The following is an 18,359-nucleotide window of genomic DNA, read 5'->3' as shown; positions in this document are numbered from 1 at the left end:
GTGGAGTTATACGCTTTCTGTAAACCAAGTTGACCACGTGGACCATGTGGTGTAATCATCAAAGTAGCCTTCAGCTATTCTTTTTGGGAAGATTTCACAAAGAGTTAATATGAATTTAGTATACCAGTGTGTGGTAATTACATGACGGACAGGATTGTGTTACGAACGTAATTTCTTTGGGTGAAAACTGAATCTGTTGGTTGTGGTTAATTTCTTCTTGCTTATGTTTCAACGTTCTTTCGGTGTTGTTTTGTGAATGCAGTGTTGTAGGCAGTCTCCCAATCTTGGCTCCATATTTGATGTGTTCCGTAAGATTAAAATCTCACATTTTTACAATCCTTAAACAAGGCACCAGCTCAGTTATAACTCATGTATAATATGCTGAAATTTCAATGAACAATCTTAAAATAAATTTCCAAATATAAACTGATTTCTTTCTTTTTATTTAAATTCTCCTTTTTATATATAGATATATTACCGGTTGTTGTATGACTGTAAAAGATTATAATCAATGTTAGTCTGATTGGTAATGTGGTAAACCTAGACTAGTTATCTGGTGAAACAGTTGCGCAGTAATGCACGGTTAACTTCTCCCGAGACAGCTCACAGCTTTTAACCCGGTTTTATTGTCACTCAGTACCGCTTTCATCATAGCAAAATTAAAGAAGCAACGTTACAATATTCCCAGCAGCAATATCATCGCTCATTTTCCCTTCGAATACTCATACAGAACACTACGAATCGAAGTTCAACGTTCAAAATTACAGCACTAGAAAGGGAATGGTCCAAGTCGACATGTCGAAACGTACACTGAAATTTTTCATGTAGGTAGAATATAGCGAAAGAAATTCACTATCAAAATTTTAGCTAATAAGGTGCACTGCATTTTTTAACGTTAAAATTAATCGTTTTCGTAACATGAATAACCGCTTATAACTGAGGTTTGTACAGTCCTTCCTACCTAGCATTCGAATCAGTGAATAACCAGACGTAGCGGTGACAAGAGGAAGTAACGCCAACGTTGTCCAAAGAGCACACACGTGAATTTTAATCACTTAAACTATACCAGAAATGTCTCACATCATCAGTTTTTTTTAATAACTTGCTGTTCACATAGACACTGCTGTAGATGTAATTGTTACGCAATCGATTAGTAGAGGAAAGAAAATCTATGCTGTGGTATGATGCTGCATTACAGACGACTTCCACACCGCAGGAATTTCATTTGTTTACACCAAATATAACACCTCCTGTAGCATAGTTAGGGCTACTAGCATAAATCTTGACTAATGTATATTTTGCTATCACTGAAACAGTTCCTTTCTTACTCCCTGTAGTCGTCTCAAAAATGCCAATTGTCTATTGGGTGACGAAAACAAACATTTCCCTTACACTAGACTTACCTGATAAAAGAAAAATTAATTCATATAGGCACTTCACAGTAATTAGTAGTTTCACTACGACAGAACTGGAATTGAGTAAGAAATGTTCGCAGCATATTGCGCTGCGTAAGAGGCATCCTTGATCAAATTCGTAAAATGTGGTGATGCAAACAATGCAGAAATGACTGAAAATTAACAATGCTGTTGTGCTGATAAATCTGAAATCTACATCTACATCTATACCTACGTGATTACTCTGCTATTCACAATAAAGTGCCTGGCAGAGGGTTCAATGAACCACCTTCAAGCTGTCTCTCTACCGTTCCACTCTCGAACGGCACGCCGGAAAAACGAGCACTTAAATTTTTCAGTGCGAGCCCTGATTTCTCTTATTTTATCGTGATGATCACTTCTCCCTATGTATGTGGGTGCCAACAGAATGTTTCCGCAATCGGAGGAGAAAACAGGTGATTGAAACTTCATGAGAAGATCCCGTCGCAACGAAAAACGCCTTTGTTTTAATGATTGCCACTCCAGTTCACGTATCATGTCTGCGACACTATCTCCCCTATTTCGCGATAGTACAAAACGAGCTGCCCTTCTTTGTACTTTGTCGATATCATCCGTCAGTCCCACCTGATGCGGATCCCACACCGCACAGCAATACTCCAGAATAGGGCGGACAAGCGCGGTGTAAGCAGTCTGTTTAGTAGACCTGTTGCACTTCTAAGTGTTCTACCAATGAATCGCTGTCTTTGGTTTGCTCTAACCACAATATTATCTACGTGATCGTTCCAATTTAGGCTATTTGTAATTGTAATCCCTAAGTATTTAGTTGAATTTACAACCTTCAGATTTGAATGACTTATCGCGTAATCGAAATTTAGCTGATTTCTTTTAGTACTCATGTGAATAACTTCACACTTTTCCTGATTCAGGATCAACTGCCACTTTTCGCACCATACAGATATCTAAAGCATTTTGCAAGTCGTTTTGATCATCTGATGACTTTACAAGACGGTAAATGACAGCATCATCTGTAAACAATCTAAGATGGCTACTCAGATTGTCTCCTATGTCACTGGTATAGATCAGGAACAATAGAGGGCCTATAACACTTCCTTGGGGAACGCCGGATATTACTTTTGTTTTACTCGATGACTTTCCGTCAATGACAAAGATTTATCGGAAATTATATTGTACGACAATTATCTGAAAAATTCTTTACGCTGTTGAAACATTTTTTATTGAAAGGGGGAATCACACTATTAGTTCTGGGTGGAATCTGCAATATATTTAGTCTTTACAACGTCTTCCTAAAGACAGAAAACCAAGAGCCCAATGGTGGCAATGAATTATTCTTTGCAAACGTAAGAAGACGTTTCGGATGTATCACTGAAAATTATTCTCTCCTGTTTTTCCAGATTTTTCTAAATCGGGTGTTGCCGTAGTGGGACTAGCAGTTCAAGTCAGATCAGCGAAATTAAGCGCTGTCGGGCTTGGCCAGCACTTGGATAGGTGACCGTCCGGAGCGTTGCTGCCGAACGGAGCGTTGTTGGCATGTGGGTTGCACTCAGTCCTTGTGAGACTAACGCAGGAGCTAATTGATTGAGAAATAGTGGCGGCGGTCACGAAAATTGACAACAGCCGGGAGAGCGGTACTCTGACCCGTCCCATCCGCATCCAATGACGCCTACGGGCTGAGGATGACCCGGCGGTCGCTTGGTACCATTGGGCCTTCCGAGGCCTATTCGGACGGAGTTTTTATAAAGTTGCGCAAACAGTAACCCGGCGACCTGTAGCACCTCTGCAGAAAGACCACAATGCTAATGCAGGCATAAGTGTTGCGGAGCACAAAGTTTATCGTACGTTGTTGAATATAGGGCTTCTCAGCAGACCACCCCTACCTGTTCACATGTTGGCCCAACGACATCATCATTTACTACTGCAGTGGCTACGGGGTCGTCGACATTGGACCGTGGATCAATGGAAACGTGTCACACAGTCGGATTCTTGCTAAACGAGGTTGATGGTAGTCTCCACAAAAGCCGTCATCCACGCGAACCGGCGGTTCGAAAGTGCGCCGCGCCGAGGAACCGGGCTCATGGCAGCAGGATTACGCTATAGGAGATTGTCTGCTGCGCTCGCGTGGGGCCTGTGGTAGCAACGGAAGACACATTGACAGCTGCGGACCACCTGCGTCGCTTCATGCTTGATCTCTTCCCTTGTCTTTGAGCAGGATAGCTGTCGGTGTATTTAAGCCAGAACAATACCACAATGTTCTGAGGAACGTGATAGTGAATTCACGTTGATATCTTGACCACCAAATTCGTCTGATGTGAATACAATGGAACTTGTCTGGGTGGCTATCAGGCGCCAACGCTCACAAATCACCAGGCCTTTGTTTATGGAAATTACATGACTTATGTCTAGAAATCTTGTGCCACATACCACCACAACCTACCAACAAACTGTCAGACCATGACACTTAGAACCGGTGATGTATCGCATCCCAGTGATAGTCGAAAAAGCTGTTAGGCAGGTGGTCATAATGTTTTGGCTCGTCAGTGTAAGTAGTCGTGTACATTGAATGTGATTTTAACGACATTTATTCAAGTCTAACTCACGCATGTACAATTATTAGTTCAAGTAATGCTTGTTCATTCCCGAGTTTGATTGGAATATGAGTCGTTATAATTACATTCAGTTAGCGTAACTCCTTATAACGCCCCGATGATAGCCGTAATGTCAGTTGAAACCTAGGTCTGCAATGCGACAAAAAAGACAGATATTACGACCGATGCTGACTTTCTTTCTGTCCTGGACAATAATCATCGTTCGAACCATAATTTACGGAATTGTCCGAGTTATTTCCTGTTTCTTCTAATGTTTCCAAAATTTCTAACGAAATGTCGACATCTTTGGAATGAATGCCCAAGAACGTAACTAATAAATAACACAAATGAAAGTCTTCAGGAGAAGTAAGTTATTTCAGTTGCATATCACATTCTGCATATTTTATCTTTGCAAGGCTGAAAACATTAACTGGATTCCACGTTCCTATGAAACTCTGGAACCTGCAGAAAGACAGATGCTAGTAGCAAAAATATGCGAAGGAATCTCAAAGAAACTTCATTCAGTCTTATCTCCATTGTTAACATTTAGCGAGATTGCAAAAGCAACTGCTAATTATTATAGATACTAGCTGAAGTACCTTGCTTCTCTCAGCGAGTTGATATGAAATATTTTTTATTTATCTGTTTATTTATTTTTGGTGGCTGGCTTAAGTTCGCAATCTTTTATTATAAGACTGTGTCGCAATTCTTGATTCTTCAACCTGTTCACTTCGTTGTTCTTCGGTTTCTCTGCTTCTCACGGTGCTCCTTCCCGTTCGTTAGGAACTTAAACGTGTTTCGCGCACTTTCTCTGTTTCGCTTTTTCGCTGTTTTATTTATTTTCGCCGATTTACTTCATAACCGGCAAGGTCTCCTCCTCTTTTACGTTTGGGCATTGGCTAAATATAAATCAAATCAACTTTTTCTTAACAAATAAATTAAGTACACTTTTCACACTATATTTCGATTTATATTCGGTCACTGTATCACTTTCATCACTCACACTTCACAGTTTGTTTTTATTCACTCACTGCACTGCTTTTTCGGCTACTCCCTTTGTCACTGATAAAAAAGTGACGTCCGATCCCACGACGGGTCTTGCTTTACACACCTCTACCAATGGCTTGGCCTACCACTGGCGAATTCCAGAACATGCCAAAAAGGCTACACAGCGTTCCAGAAGATTCTGTAATATTCGAGAGTGTTTTGGAATGTTCCGTAATGAACTGTGATGTTATGGAATGTTCCCGAACATTCTGAAATCTTCCCGAATGTTCCAGACTATTCCCGAACATTCTGGAATGTTTTGGAATGCTCTCAAATACTCTCAGATATTTTGGAACATTCTCGAATACTCTCGAATGTTCAGCAATGTTCTAGAAATTTCTAGAGGAGGAACTTCCCATCCCATATATCTCCAAAAGCACGCACTTCAGGTAAGAACGAGAACCTTCTCCATGGATAGGGGATAGAGGGCTACCACACCATATTACTCCCTTGATCGTACCGGGACTCGTTTCTGAGTTTTAGAGGCACGCACATTGCACAGTAACTTTTATAATACATATTGATTAAATGAGTTGCATTGAAACCTTCCCGTCGAATAAATAAGAGAAATAATGATTGAACTTGATGCGTTTACACGATAACCTTCCCGTCTAGAATAAAGTAATTTAACTTACTTTCCATCTAACGAAAAAAAAAAGAGAATTAAACTTTTTGTGCCTTGCAGCTTTCCCATCTGGACTTGCTTTTGACAACGTCTGTGATCCGATAGTCTTTACGTACACAATGTTGTACGCCTTGTGCCTTTATTGGTAGCAATATTAATGTGACTGATCAAAAGAAGATTATTTCGACGTGAACACGTAAGCTTACACCGTGGCCCCTAGTACTGGTTGTCTATGCAGTGAACCTGAAAACATACATATACACTTTCCTTACCTTCTATTTTACTGGGTCGCCTCTGGATAACGTCATCTGACTGCATGTCTGAATATACTCATTCTGATCTATTGTTGATAATTATTTGGTTTGGCATTCACTTACTAGGACTGCAAATATGTGAGCTAAAATTGTACTTATTATTCATTTGCTTTTTTGATTGAAGTTACTGGTGCAAAATTCAATCTCATTATTAAATTTAAAAAAATGAGAAAACTTAACAAAAGTTAAACCTTGGTGTTCCTGGAGTCAATGAAAAATAATACGATATTGACTGAGATAAACTGATCCATTCTGAAAATGATTAAATACAAATTTTTAACTCATTATAATGATTCCATTTATAAAACTTTAGTTCGGCGATCGTTTACATAAAACAGATTAAAAATGTAATAACGAACTTACAACATGCCATTAACGCTTAAATACCTTTGATGCCTTCATGACGTCGATTTTTAATAACTCATAAATAATCACCAAGTATGTAATTATAGTATTCTTCAAGTAATATATAGCTGGTGGTGAACAGGCACACCGCTCTGTCTCTACACACAACTTCACTGCACATAGGTTGACTCAAGAGTGTTCTATCGACAATTCTGTACGCTTCTCGCCGTGCTCCCAATGTGACAATGCGCAGGCTCTCCCGCCAACAAAGAGCTAGGTGTGGATACTTCACTGTCACCATAGATATGCAAAGAAGTTAAATAACTTTTACAAAACATTTTTCTTACACACTATAATTGTTATTTACATATTTCTTAACTTATAAATATTTTTATCAGTTTATTACTTTGATTTATTTATGTTTTGGCCTGGTTGACTTTCTATTGACATATTTCAAAATATTCCGGAGGATAGTAATTGTGAGGCCGCACGAAGTGGCCGCGTGGTTTGAGGCGCCATATCATGGACTGAGAGGCCCCTCTCGCCGGAGGTTCGAGTCCTCCCTTGGGAATGGGTGTGTGTGTGTGTTGTTCTGAGCATAAGTTAGTTTACGTTAATTTAAGTAGTTTTAGTATTCTTCGTATCACGTGTGTTAATATGTGAATTACCACGTTGAATCCTAAACTATCTTCAGCCGGAGAATCTGTCGTGTATTGTAATCGCGAAATGGACTTAGTTTTCGCGAGTCTTTGATGACTAATTGATTTGGGGATTTTACTATTTTTCTTGTAACGGTCTCAATGTAACACTGCTGCTGAATATCGTAGGACCACTTCCCGTTTATTTGAGATGTGCTTCCTTGAATAAACATTATTCATCCTAATTCTCTGTCGTCTTCTTCAATTACAGACGTTCGAGTAGAATCATTTTTATCAAACTATTCGTTTATCTTTTATTTTATATTTCTGTGAATTTTATTAATTCGCCATTAGAGCACATGCACAGACTATTTGACTACAGGATCACAGCTACAGATTATTATTTGCATCAAGTAAGCTGCGTGGCATGAAAGCGGACGGCCGGACGCTGTGGCCGAGCGGTTCTAGGCGCTTCAGTCTGGAACCGCGCGACCGCTCCTGTCGCAGGTTCTAAACCTGCATCGGGCATCGTTATGTGTGATGTCCTTAGGTTAGTTAGGTTTAAGTAGCTCTAAGTTCTAGAGGCTGATGACCTCAGATAGTACTTAAAGTACGAGTAACCGCAGGTAAAGACGCCACTGATTTGCTCGTATGGACTGCTGTTTGGAAGAGCAACTACACCAGGAGACAGTTAGGTACCGTCGCAATAGAATTCTTCCTCTACTCGTCGAGTTTCTCGAGCGTGGAACCACAATCAGTGCGCATAGCTATGGGACGCTTGGCAGAAACTGTGGCGCGCCATAAACTCTTAACGCCCAGGAATGTTGTCCGACAGTATCGTCCTGCTGCACGAAAACTCTCGCCCCCACACCGCCAATCGGACAAAGGCTATGCTTTAGCGATTTGGTTGGAAAACACTATAACATCCTCCGTAGAGCTCGGATCTTCCACCGTGTGATTTTCACTTCTTTGGCGACATGAAGAAATACGTCGACGTCTGGTTCAGTCGGGAGACAGTGCTAGAGTGGGTGCGGTTGAGGATCCGTAAGCGGTCGACAGTTTTCTACGGAACAGGAATTGATCGTCTTGTCTCCCACTGGGATAAATGTCTTAATCCATGTAGTGATTAGTTTTGAATGGAACCATTCAATGGTCCCGTTGTGGCAGGTGTTCGGTTTTCATTTGACTGCCTCTCATGCAACAAACCTCGCACACACATCCATCGAGTACGTTGACATGTTGCTGATGCCAATGAAGCAGACATCGTTTATTCCGTGAGATATTCTGGCCAAAGCGCTCCATCAGCCACTATATTCTTACCTGATAAACACCAACTTCGAGAAAGAAGTAGCTTGAGAAGGACCAGCGGTAATAGATAAAGACCAGCAAGAATTGAGGATGTGGAAGTGTTTGTTAAGCTGGAAAATACTATGATCCTCGAATCAGCTTACGAGAAGTTGCTACATTGTTATTAGCCTTTCGTATATCTGTCGAGTAGAATATTTCAACCGTGCCATTTTCACTGTCGATAGCCATATCGTCAGCGAATATTATCATTGGTATCAGCGAAGTTTAGGCCGGCCCTGTGGGCGAGCGGTTCTAGGCGCTACAGTCTGGAACCACGCTGCTGCTACGGTCGCAGGTACGAATCCTGCCTCGGGCATGGATGTGTGTGATGTCCTTAGGTTAGTTAGGTTTACGTAGTTCTAAGTCTAGGGGACTGATGACCTCAGATGTTAAGTCCCATAGTGCTTAGACCATTTGAACCATTTTTGAGCGAAGTTTGGCGGAAGCATGGTCACACGTTCCAGGTCGCTTTACACAAAGAGCGTTTAGCCGGTAAGCGAGTACTCATTATCGTGCATTTCCAGCTGCTCTTGTTTCTGGTTTTGAGTGAGATGGACTTGGCCCTCGTTTTCGGCGGTGGGCAGGTGACTGATGTTGAATTCGCTGTTGCAGGCTGGCGGTTTGGTGAGACGGTTCATGTTGTTGGTTTTTTTTGTGTAGGCATTGGATCTTTGGAAAGTGATTTCGTTAGGTGTACGCAAGACATTTATATTACGTGGTCAGATTTTCATTATTTATTTAGCGTATGGCTCATAACATCACAGTAACAATTACAGAAACAACACGATTTTAAAAAAATCACATATGTATAAACAGAGCAATAAATAACAGTTTGTCTATAAGGACACCGCCAATTGTAAATTTACACTCACAGAAGAGCAATCACAAGCAGACGTCCGGCTTAGATAATAAATAGTCGATTGTCTCTTGGGTCGCCATTAGGAAATCCTGTGGGTCACCCTCGTATGCCCTTAGTGGGCAGTCCTGCACGATGTGTTTGACCGTCTGTCTCTCAGCGCCACAGTCGCAAGCGGCCGAAGGTAGTTTACCTCATCTGTGTAAGGAGTCGGCGCATCTCCCACAGTTGGTTCTGATGCGATTAAGAGTTGACCAAACTTTGCGAGGGCAATCAAATCCTTTTGGTTTACTAAAGATGCATGGCATACTGTGGCAGTTTACTGCTGTTCTGCTCTCCCATTCCTCTTTCCATCGGTCATTTATTTTAAAGGTGGTTTGGTGCAGAGCCTGTGCGGTCTTTAGTGGAGGATGCCTAGACCGGAGTCGGTTTCCTTGGATGTCGTGAGTATCTTCATGGATTTTTAATTGAGGGTTGGTCATGATTTTTTGAAATTCTCTAACCAGAGCGTGTTCACGGCGCAGGTTAGGAGGGGCCATGTTACTGAGAACGGGCAGCCACACTGTAGGAGTTGGCCTGATTGTGCCTGATATAATACGCATTGTTGCATTAAGGTGGCTATCTACCATGTGTGTGTGTTTGTTGTTGAGCCACAATGGGGCACAGTATTCTGCCACTGGATACACCAAGCCAAGTGCGGATGTTCTTAAGGTAGATGCTGTGGAGCCCCAAGTGGTGCCACAGAGCTTCTGCAATATGTTGTTGCGTGTTTTAAGTTTCGCTGCAATTTTCGTCAGGTGTTCTTTGAATGTTAGTGTCCTATTTAGGGTAACCCCTAGATTGATTTAGGTAGTGAACTTGCCATGTTTGCCGCGAGCGTAAAGCACGCTCGACATGTCGTTTTTAGGTCACATCCTAGGAGTGACCCTTGGTACAGAATTTAAATTCAGTCATTCAGAACAAAGAGCAGTTCAGTCACTCTTCCATTCCATTTAATTTCATATAGACTTATTGTTGTGCTGCTAGTAGGGACGTTATATGTGTTTGTACGCAAGTGTATCTATCCAATGCTTCACATCCAGTCACGAACAAAGTTTTCTAGCTCATCTTGACGAACTATGCGTGTTCAAAATACCTATATTTACTTGCTCGGGTTGGAAGCTGCCTTTGACGTTCTTGCCGTGTTTGTGGTTTAAATCTGGATTATTTAAACTCCGCTTCATGCAAAACACAACTTATTTCTTTGTAACAGCTGAATACCAGGTAGCCTGTTTGCGTTCTACTGATTTTTATTTCCAACTAGTTTGCGGCTTATTGGGCCATCTTCAAGAGACAACTGCCTATCGTCCGCAAGGGACACAAGTTCTTAGGTAACCAACTTTTATAAGGAAAGATACAATCGACTTGCACAGAATGTTTGGAAACCGAACTTGTTTTTTTTTTAACGTTTTAAATCACACTTTATGCAATGGACAATATTAAACGCAAATAATTAATCTACACAACAGTACAGTATTACATGTAACATGGTTATGATGCTGAAGTTTGTGTACTCGGGGAAGTGTTTGAAAAACTGTCAAACAGAGCACTCTTCATTTTTGTTGTGCACGAGACATGTTTGTAACATTTTAAATTACATTTGATACAATGAACAATATTAAACAAAACAAATATTAAAATACTTCTTTTGTTTTACTGAGACATGTTTCGACACCTGTGTGATCTTATGTGCGTCAGATTTGTTACTGCGAAATGTAACACAGATTTCACGGTCCTTTATCTATTTTAGGCACAAAAACTATGGCATGTACATTTTGTTTAGTTTGTTTTGATTGCTCACCTGAAATTTGCATTGCTAGTGAAAACTGATTTTCAGAGGTCGGCTTTTTTGTGCACTTTCTTTATCGTTTTGACGTCAAAGTATTAATAAGTAATGTGTTTATTTTTGAAAAACTTCGTATGCAATGGTTGTATAAGTCACTCTACATAAAATATCCTTCCAGGTGTGCAAATGGCGGTGTTCTTTCTACTGCTGTTGTATACACTATTTTCACACCTTTTATAAACATATGATTTCACTCTTACTTTTTTTCCTTCACATGTATTTTTCACAAAACGAGATATGACTAAACATTTACGTGCTCATGCTCGTTGAGACGTGTTCGCCGCGCGGGATTAGCCGAGCGGTGTCAGGCGCTGTAGTCATAGACTGTGCGGCTGGTCCCGGCGGAGGTTCGAGTCCTTCCTCGGGCATGGGTGTGTGTGTTTGTCCTTAGGATAGTTCAGGTTAAGTAATGTGTAAGCTTAGGGACTGATGACTTTAGCAGTTAAGTCCCATAAGATTTCACACACATTTGAACATTTTTTTGAGACGTGTTTTCTGAAATTTTGTTTTGTGAAAAATCCATAAATTTTTCAAAAATAAATATATTTCTTCATGACTGCTTTACAGACGACATGCTATCAATACTACAAAACGGCTCAAAAAAGCCAACCTATAAAAATAAAGTTTCACTAGCAATGTAAGTTTCAGGTGAGCAACCAAAACAAACAAAAGAAAATATACATTTTATATTTTTACACCTAAAATAGATAAAAACTTTATATTACATGACACAAATAGCTACTTTTACGTTGTGAGATTATTACAAGTGTGTTCTGCTTAACTGATTTTCGATTACTTCCTTACAGTTTGATTGCGTTTATTAATGAATTACATGGTTCATTATTGTGAATAGTGTAGAACATTGTTCCTTCATATCAGCGCAAGTTACGTTTACTTTTCACAAGTAAAACCATATCTAAAACCAGCAGACTGCTTACAGCCTCCCTCCTCTGTACTCCCGTAGGAGCATTGCCTGCCAAAGCTGAGGTTCCGGTTTCGAGTCCTGGCCCAGCAACAGCTGTAATCAGCCAGGAAGTTTCAAAACCGTAATAATAATATATGAGGAGAGGCGGAACGGAGCTCGCTACAGAAATCTGGTGAAAGCTCGTACCAGCCTGCAGACGAGAGGTGTGGCCACCTGGAGGGATCCCCCGGCAGGGCAGGAATGTGACCGCCCCACGCGGGCCCCCTGGCCGGGCTGCTGCCGCCTCGTGGCCCGCCGGGCCGGGCCCGGGTGTCGAACCTGCGGCCCCCTCCACTGCGGCTCTTTTCGGACACTGCCGCTGCAGCGCTGGTCCGCTAATGGGGCTGTTGGCCTCACGACGCGCGCCGCGGACACACACACACACACACACACACACACACAGGTCCTCCGCAAGGTTGCCACACCCACGCCCACACCCAGGTGCGGACCCCTGTTTAAACGGGATCACCTTGCGCGCCGCTTCTTGTTGGCCTCTTTTTCCGCTGTTACCGTAGTGACCGTAGGACCGATCGCACAGGCTTCTATGGACCGGTCGTTGACCTCTTTTGCAACCTTGATGGAGTACAGCCACAAACACGCTAAAATATATCTCTTCGGCGCTTACTATGCGACATTGTTCTAGAGCAACAGCTTCTGGCAAAAGGACTTCCGCCTAACGTGTTCCGCAAGGTGTTCCTTCCAGATCAACACCCGCATAAAATTCCGTATTAACCTTTCCCTACATATTTTCGACTGGCGAATGTGGTGCTCTTTTCTTTTGCAAATCCCGACAAATCCGACTGTAAATTCGCTCAATCGGATTACTGCCGTGCTACCAATTACCACACCCAAGGAGCTACCCACGATGTGTACGAACTTTTATTATGTACTAAATTATACGAAATAGTAGTGCCTGTCTTATTAAGGAGTATGATGCAAATCCAACTGTAAATTCGCTCAATCTGATTATTGTTGTGCTCCCAATTTCCATACCCAAGGACCTACCCACGACGTTCACGTACGTTTATTATGTACTAAATTATACGAAACAGTAGTGACAGTGTTCCTTAGACGTATGATGCATGCATGTCCGAGGGAACAGGCACTACAGCAACTAGGGCCGTCAAGAAATACAGGAAATATTCGCAACTGCGTATATGAACTACCGTCAGCTTTATATTGGAATGACGACAGTAAAAATTTGTGCCGGACTGGTATTCGAAGCCAGGTTACCGCTTTACACAAGCGGTAGCGTTAACTGCTTCGACTATGCGTGCACGAATCACGTCAGATACAAAATGGGACAGGCGTGCATGTTGGAATAGGCACTACAGCGACTACAGCCGTCAAGAAATACAGAAAATTTATTCGCAGTTGCGAATATGAACCACCATCGGCTCTATCATGGAATCACATTGCATCGTATTTCTTAATAACAAAGGCACTGCTATTTCGTATGTATTCGCCAATACCAGCCCATTGACTCTCAATAAATATACGTCCTTCCAGGACGTAAATATACGTAACGCGAGAGTACAGGTTGTGATACATGGACAACGATATATGGAAGTTTGGTTCTGGCCGTTATTTCTGTATGGATAGCCGAAGCCTTAAGGCGACCGCACGTGAGAAGCGGGAAATCCGGATTCGAGCTACGATCCAGCACAAATCTTCATTGTCGTTATTCCAATAACCAGCCGGATGCTGCTTCATATTCTTAGGTGCAAATACATTTCCTGTACTAAGTTATAGTCGTCTCCACTCCAAACATAACGTTGTATCCGCATAGTCTTCGCCGTGAACATGTCCAGCTTTCTTACAGACGGCTTTTATCTCCTCTTCGCGGAAGATATTTAACTAAAGTCAAATATCATACGCAGGAGCTTCAAAAAATAAGCTTTACTTATCGTCCTATGCCAAAAACCGCTGTGCAACGAGAGGGATACATTCTCAGAAAGGAGTTCATGTTTCGGGATTACAGCAAACAGTTCTGTTGCGGCGCGGATGATATGTGTACCACAGTGGAAGAGTGAAATAGCGAAGCCACTGGTAACATTACATGTATGTAATTCTATGGGCGTGACGAATGTTTGATGGAAAAGTTTCAGTGCGGATGCACAGTCAACGTCCAAACTCCTACGGGAAACGGAAATCTATGATTAGTGGGTTAATGAGCGGATGTCACTGCGGTGCAGCGAGCAGGAAGTTGACAGTTTTGATCTGACGGAAAGCGTGTTCGGATGACCGAAACGGTTCAGTCTGCTTTCCGCAGCGCTGCGGCGAGGACGTCTTGTTTACGTCCCGTCCGCGCGGTCGCGAGTGTCCGTAGTTGTTTACTACTGCGTTGTCGCTAGTTTAGAGTCCATCACTACCGACGCAACATGGCACATTCATACAGACGAACCACCATCAAGATCAGTTTTCAACCCGATCATGCACGACCGCGAGCTTTTGAAGTGGAACGTTTTCTACGTGACGACGTTAAAATTGACCCGCGAGACATAATTGGTATCCATCTCTCTATCACGAGCAGCGTTGTCTACGTCAAGCTAGTAAGTGACGAGGTGTGCAACAGAATCGTGAGCGCTCATGCGAACGATCTAAAAATTCAAACATTCTGATGGTCATAATGGGGCGGTCTCTATCGATCACGCGGGGCTTGGCCTCCGTACGATACGCGTCTTCGAACTCCCTTTCGAAGTACCACCGGACGTAGTCACCGCGGCTTTCCAGTCCTACGGTAGAGTGATCAGCCATATGGCCGAAAAATGGACCACCTTTACAACGTACCCCGTTCTTAACGGGGTACGACAGATTAAAATTGAACTGACCAAATATGTTCCGTCATATCTTGTCATCGGCGGATGTAGGGCGATCATTATGTATGACGGTCAGCCACGAACTTGCTCTGGTTGTGGCCAAGTAGGGCACGTCCGGTCGGATTGTCTCCGACGACGGCTTACTCAAATCCCGACAGGTGAATCTATGACTCCTTCTACGGTGACGACCCTTCCTCTCAATTACGCCGAAGTTACACGGGCAGCAACCTTTTCCGATGCTGACAACATTAGTCCGATAACCGTCCCCGATGGCGAGACCATAATGGCTTCTGCAGTACAGGATCCGGCCTCTACAACGGCGCCCCCACCTGAAGATAATCACCGACCGACCTTGCAAGAAGGCGTGGATGCCAGGATGGACATTGACCCACGGGTTGTGCCGACAGCGGCTTTTCTTCCAGACACCGGAGCAGCTGAAGAAATCCACCCACATTCAGATACTGAAACACACGTCCGTAAACAGCGTTCCCCGCGAAAACACAAGAGACGGCGGCATGCTCCATCGGACGAGTGTTTGCAGCGATCGTCTGACATGGACTGTGGAAATTCCGGCGACGGTACCGGCGGTACAGAGGCCGCTGTAACTTCAAACTCAACAGATCGCCGTGGTGACGGCTTCAGCCCCTCAGACCCCACAGAACAGCAGTATCACAAGCAGACAGCCGCTGCCGATTCCCAGCCAGCAGAGCCGATGGAGTCAGCGCCGAGTGCCGCAGCAGCCACTAACAACCACCAACAGCCGATGGTATTTCGTGGCGACTGGGCGGACGACTGTGAGGAACACTCCTTGCCCATTGTGTCGGACGACACGGGGGGAAATTTATCCCACCAGTGTTGATCCTTTCCCGCCATTAGTTACAGTGACGCGACAGCCTTACAAGGGTATTGATGGCCAACATGGATGCTGTGGATAGACCTCAAACTTATCGCGTTGCAACTATAAACATCAACACTATACGGACGCGCGCTAAGTTATCCTTGCTTGAGGATATGTTAAACTCTGCTTCCATCGACATAGCCCTTCTCCAGGAAGTGTACGTCGACGACTTCCCAGGCATGTACGGTTACGATGCTTGCGTCTCTCCAGCTTCCCCAACAGGCAGCAGTGTCGCTGTACTTTTTCGGGAAGGGATAGTGGCGGACGATATCCTGTTTCTGCCTGGGGCAAGAGGAATGGCACTCACAGTACTGGGTGTCCGCCTTATCAATATCTACGCATCTTCCGGGACGGAAAAACGTCGCGAACGTTCACGATTCTTTGCGGAAGACATCGCCCCGCTCTTCCAAGGCCGCCACGACCATCTGGTGTTTGGAGGTGACTACAGTTGCGTACTAGCGCCCAGAGACCAACTCCCACGACATAATCCGTGCCCGGAACTCGAGACGCTAATTCGAGACCTGCAGATGGTGGATACTTGGGGACATCTTCACGGCCACCGACCGGGATTCACGCACTTCACGAGTCATTCTTCCAGTCGCATCGACCGGATTTATGGCTCACGCTCTCTCGCCGCTGGAACACAGGATGCGGAACTGTGGCCTGCAGCATTCTCGGACCACTCAGCTTACATTTGTGCCGTCACCCTGCGGCGGCAACAAGTGTGGAGAAGCCGCAGCCCGTGGAAATTAAACGTCGCTCACCTATCGTATCCGGATTGCCGCCAAGCCGTTGAGGATACGTGGCATTCGTGTGAAAATCGCCTCCGTGCATACCCCACAACGATTCGCTGGTGGTTGGACTGCGCCAAACCGGCACTGAGGCGAACGTTGATAACCTACGGTCGCGACCACGCTACTTGGCGAAGAGATACACTCGACTTTTACTACCGGGTCCTGCGCGACTGCGATGCTATGGCGCCGTCTCCGGAACGACAAACGGAGGTCCACCGTGCTAAGGCTCAGATCCTCGCTCATATGCGACGCCACCTAGAGGGGGTAGTCATCCGCTCGAGGACGCAGGATCGGATACCTAGCGAACGCCCGTCAATCTTCCACGTCCTTCGTGAACGTAAACGACGCCAACGAGCGCTGATACGCTTCATCGACACGGAGGACGGTCATCGCCTCACCACGCAACAAGACATAAACACTGCGTTCTACAATCATTATTCCCAACTCTATTCCACTCAGACCCCTGATCCGACAGCACTGGAGGACGTCTCTCAGACAATTTACGGCACCGTCATCCCGGCAATGGAAGCGGCCTTGATGGAAAAAAATTACAGAAGAAGGATCGACGCCATTAGAAAAGGAGCTGTCAACAATTCTCCGGGTCCTGATGGCCTCCCCTTGGAATTTTACCGTACTTTTCAATATTTATTAGCCTCCCGATGGACGGACATCTGTCGCGAACTACTATCCCCGGACGTGCCGCTCCCTGCGGCCCTTGTGGAAGGGATGATTATTCCTATTCACAAACCGTCCGGTGGCTCACGACTGCAGGACTACCGCCCGTTGACGCTATTGAACTGCGACTTTAAGATCTTTTCTCGACTGTTGGCGGCGCGGATACGCCAGACCCTACGAAATGTTATCTCGCCCGATCAAACGTCATTAGGAGGCGACAATAATATTCAAACAGCACTCAGTGAATATTGTGACTTGGTCTCACTGGCGAGGGCATGTCGTCTGAAGGGTGCACTGCCGGCAATCGATTTTAGTCAAGCTTTCGACCGAGTGGACCACAACTATTTGGAAGCGGTCCTCCAACATATGCGGTACCCACGGCCATTCGTCACTGTCGTCATGCGACTACTCCGTGGCGCGACGTCCGATGTGATCGTCAACGGCCGATCTTCGCAGCCCCTCACCATTTCTCGATCAATACGCCAAGGCTGCCCTCTGTCCACTTTACTTTACGCTGTGGCCATGGAACCTCTCCTCTGCGGCCTGCGCCAACGACTAACGGGTATGACGTTACGAGGCCACACTTTCCGATGTAAAGCGTACGCTGACGACCTGGTGATTGTCATCCGCAACGGTGACGACACCACTAGCGCACTAAATTGGATAGCGAAATATGGCATGGCCACTGGTAGTCGTATCAACGTCGCGAAATCGGTGGCGATGAACATCGGGGTCGGATTGTCTGAGAACAGTGTCACCCCCTTACAGCTCAGAGATAGTTTGAAACGTCTCGGCATTGATTTTACAGACGATATACGACGGACCGCTGCTCACAGCTTCCGACGGCTTTTACGAAATGTTCGGACTGGAATTGCCAACAACCGCCAACGAGCCCTGGACATCGTCCAACGGACCCAGTATGTTAACACACATTTAGCGTCACGCATTCCGCACATCGCCCAGATATTACCTATACCGGTGATGTTAGCTCGCCGTATACTTGCGGCTTTTGGGTCCTTCGTGAGTTCTGGAATGCTTTTCAAGATCAAATATGAAACTCTCACCCTTCCCCCGGATCGGGGAGGGCTTGTCCTTTATCACGTTTATGACAGAGCGGTCGCCCTATTTGTGAGCACATTAGTCAAACTATGACAC

This window comes from Schistocerca serialis, chromosome 4 (genome assembly GCF_023864345.2).
Source record: "Schistocerca serialis cubense isolate TAMUIC-IGC-003099 chromosome 4, iqSchSeri2.2, whole genome shotgun sequence".
In the NCBI taxonomy this organism is placed as follows: Eukaryota; Metazoa; Arthropoda; class Insecta; order Orthoptera; family Acrididae; genus Schistocerca; species Schistocerca serialis.
Note: the sequence above shows the minus strand (reverse complement) of the source record.